This window comes from Charadrius vociferus, unplaced genomic scaffold (genome assembly GCF_000708025.1).
Source record: "Charadrius vociferus isolate BGI_N301 unplaced genomic scaffold, ASM70802v2 scaffold355, whole genome shotgun sequence".
NCBI classification, from domain to species: domain Eukaryota; kingdom Metazoa; phylum Chordata; class Aves; order Charadriiformes; family Charadriidae; genus Charadrius; species Charadrius vociferus.
The window spans coordinates 898,334-902,773 of record NW_009648451.1 but is presented as its reverse complement, the minus strand read 5'-3'; positions in this window follow the sequence as shown (position 1 = coordinate 902,773).

Below are 4,440 nucleotides of genomic sequence, written 5' to 3'. Positions count from 1 at the left end.
CTGAGGCGGCCTTTCGCCCTTAGCCGGGGCCGGGCTGGGCCCCACGGGCCGGGCTGGGGGAGCAGGCGGTGTCCGGGGCCCGAGCGAAGCCGTCGTCTTGGGACGCTGCAGAGGCTGAGTTTACTGGAAGCGTTTGTGATCGCTGGAAGGTCGCAAAGCGAAGAGGAGCTTGGTTGGTTGTGCCGGCTTACGGCCTGCTTGTCAGGGGGCCGCCTGCCTCGGTGTGCTGTGAGGCGGGGGTGGGAGAAGGCGCTGGGCACGGGTACCCCGTTCACATCGTACCACTTGGGGCATTTTCGTTTGGTCCGATGAGCTGCCTGGGACATGCTGTCCTGACAGCAGGTTTTGATTTCCTTTTTAAGGAAGATGTGTTTGGAATCACATTAGACCTGTTCGTCTCACTTAAGCCTCACAGTCTGTTATGTTTCGGAAGCAATATGTGATACATCTAAAGCAGGCGACATTTCCTTGAGACAGATCATACAAATCACTTTTTTCTCCATTTCTTAGTTATAGTAATTTCTGACTTGTTGCTTTTGGATGAGGTTGCTTCTTATCGTTTGACAATATATAACAAGATGCCAGTTTGCAATGCTATGTCACATACAACAGCTGTGCTCACGCAGAGTGTGATTCTGGTACACGAAACATCAATGAAATAAAATCATAGAATGGTTAGCATTGGAAGGGACCTTAAAGATCATCTAGTTCCAACCCCCTTCCCACCAGACCACGTTGCTCAAAGCCCCATCCAACCTGGCCTTGAACACTTTCGGGCATCCACAACTTCCCTGGGCAACCTGTTCCAGCGTCTCACCACTCTCACAGTAAAAAATTTCTTCCTGATATCTACCCTCTTGCAGTTTTAAGCAGTTACCCCTTGTCCTGTTGCTACACTCCCTGATAGAGTCCCTCCCCATCTTTGCTGTAGACCCCTTTAAGTACTGGAAGGCTGCTATAAGGTCTCCCCAGAGCCTTCTCTTCTCCAGGCTGAACAACCCCAACTCTCTCAGCCTGTCTTCACAGGAGAGGTGCTCCAGCACTTTGATCATCTTTGTGGCCCTCCTCTGGACTTGCTTCAACAGGTCAATGTCCTTATGTTGGGGGCTCCAGAGCTGGATGCAGTACTTCAGGTGGGGTCTTCTGTTAATCCTTTATTCACATTCCAGTATTACATATATTTGTGTGTGTGTGTTCCTACACATAAATATCAGAAATGCATTACCTACATATATCTGCATATTTCTACAGTTTCCTGTAGAGAGATTGAGTTGAACTATTTAAAGTTAATAAGAGCTTTCTACTACAGAATTGTTAAAATACCAAACCTTGGTTTTACGGTGCTTTGGGGATTGGTTTTCTTCCCAGAAATTAAAAATACCATCTAATGGTTTCATCGTATTACTGGTAAAATTTTTGAAGGTGTTTTCTGTGAAGCACTGCAGCTGTTCTGTTGAGGTAGCTCCTTGTAGCATATGGTACATGCATAACTTCACTGAAAATGTCCATCCTGTTACTGCCTTTCCGACAGTATTATGTCAAGACTATAAATATAGAAAGTCTGATCTCAGAAGATGCTTTCAAACTGAAAAATAGTTGGTTGACCTTGGTCACATGAGTTTAGGAGCCTCTCTATTGCAGAGACAGTAAATTTTACCTCAGTGTAATATTAAACTACAAAAGGGAAAATAATGAAAATACAAAGTAAACTGATAAAGTTTATTGTTAAATTAAATTTTTGCACCTTTGTAATTAATGGCTCCTTTGTACAACTAGTGGGGAGCATCAGTTTTACTTCTTCTTTACAAGGAGTAACAACCACTTCTGATTATTCTGTCCCAGATGTTGCATTTTAAAGAGACTAGTACGATATTTCATCCAGTGTGTCTACTAGCCTACTCTTTGGACTAACTGTCCCTGGCAGCCTCAGAAGAGAGAAACTGAAATCTGACTCCATGCTGTTCCTTACTAGCACTCAGTGTGAGTGGAGCTGGCAATGAATCCTGTGGTTGCAAACAGTCTCAGTTTCAGATGTTCGTAGCTTGACAGACTTTATCTGCTTATTTGCCTCAGCTTGAAACCTCCTCTTTTCGCCTTTTAAATTTCAGCTAAAACAGCTATAAAGAATGAGGCAATAACCCTAAATCCTCGAACCAAGGGTAATGGTCCATTGTGGTAGCTGCTGACTATGGATATAGCAAGACACAGTGATTACCCTGTATATTTAGGTTTAAGTTTTGTGACTGGGCTAGGAAAGTACTATTGCATGAACTGCAAGTTCATTGTTACGACTGAAGGACCTGCTGATTTGATTGCACCTTGGACAAAGTAACTGAACAACATGGTCATTCCATTCAAAACATTAAGATTTTTTACATAACAATCTCTCCAGTGTTAAAATAGTTTTGCAGTGGGATTTTGGTGTCATATCCAGAAACAGCAAAGCAGCCCTACTGAATGTTTGGAAAGAATCCCACCTTTTGACAAACAAAAGAGCTATGCTTACACTGAAATCCTAAACCTCCTGTTGGTAGCCCATGAGTATAAGACTATGCTCAATTTTTTATTTCAACTGAATTTTGGGGAGCAGTGGAGGATTAAACTTGGTCACACAGTTGATTTAAGAGTGGACCTACCTTCGGTGGAATCGTCTAGGCATAGTGGACTGGTTTCATTACCTCCATCACCTTTGTCTTTGAAACAGTATAATTTTGTAGTTGTTCTTAAAAGGACACAGTTTTGTCAGCCTTAAGGGTAGATAGGATTTACAGGTAGGTGGAAACACGCAGGCTACATCTGTACCAGAAAATAAACCAGAGTAGGATTTGTTCTTTATGTGTCAGGGTAAGTGGCATGGCATAGCTTGCATGCACACAGCTAAATTCTTTCCCCTTCAAAACAGGCTGGCCTTTTCCATAATGCCTGCTGGATTTATACAGATTGCAAACTGTTACTGAGCCACGCTAGCCTCCAATTTGTACAAGGGCATTGTCTGGGAGAGCACTAGTCAAGGGCTCAACCATTCCTGAAGGTATGCCAGCAGTCAGAAGTATGGATAGTCATGTGCCAGCACTCAGAATCTGCCTTTGTCCCATTTAAATCACCAACACAAGACAGTCACGGAGTCAGATGAGAGAGGAAATTTGGCTTGAGCCTGAAGCCAAAGCAGGCATGTGAAAGTACAGGAACAAGGATGGGATATAGACTCACAGGGAGTAGAGAATGGTCTGTAGGAGATTTCTTTATAGTTTGGAGAATTAAGACCACCCTTGCTACGTAAACTGCACTTTTAGAAGTGCAGCTCTGAGTGCAATTTAACTGACTGAAAATGTTATTTGCATTTTAAATACTCATGTATATGTGTGCTATGACACTGAACAAAAAAATACTATTTGGTGTGATTATGCATTCAATAAATTACATCTCCAATGTTAGAAGGGGAAATATTTGATGTAAAAACGATTAAAAACTATGGGGTGATGCAGAGCCACTCTTCCTCCATAGTGTAAATGTATTTTTTTTTAAGTAGCATTTTCATATTGATGTGTATGATGAGAGCAACCTGACAGGTCAATCAACCAACAGTTCAATGTTTGGGCTGAGCATGTGTTGCAAGTTTGGGAACATGGAGTAATACACTTCTAAAGATAGATGTCCCTTCTCTACCCCACAACACAACTGTTCAAAAATATGTGTATTTACTTGCCATTGCTAATTGTGAAGAGAGGGAGGGAAAAATCTTGTGGGAAATACCCACATGGAAAGATATTATTGAACTTCATTTAAGAAAAAGTGTCACAACATTTCCTTTTTGGTTCTGAAAGAGGGGATGTGCCAAGCTGGTTTGAGAGCTGAGGTGAAATTGAAATGCTCAGTGTACAGACTTCTGAGAGGAAATGAGAGAGAAAGAAAGAACAAAATGAGTGCTGTAGCTGCATACTTCCAGGGTGTCACCACTTTATGGTTTTGAGGTACTTGATTTACGTACTTTCTGATGGGGAGCTGCAGATGAAAAACGTAGTTTCTATGGAGCTAAAGTTGGAGGCGTCTGGAGCTTTCTTATGGTCATTGAATTGTTACTGAAATAGGTGTTATTTTCAAAGTACAAATGTTGGAAAGCCAGATGATACAAAATGTTCCCCTTAATCACTCCACGGAGAACATTTGCACAGCAAGGGAAAAAGAGGATCAAATTTTGGAAACCAAAAAATGAATTTAGGGAAGGACACCCCGTGAAAGACAGTCATGACATGAAACAGCTTTTGTTTGAGATTTTAGTACAGTATTGATTCTAGTTTCAAGTTTAAATTGATTCTCTGTGATTTTTTTTTTTTTTTTAATTTGCATTTGAACATACTGTGCTTGATAACTGTCAGAAAAGCAGCTTGGGTAGGTAAATTTGCCGTTTAAAGAATTTTTGTATGAAACTGCTCTGGCCAA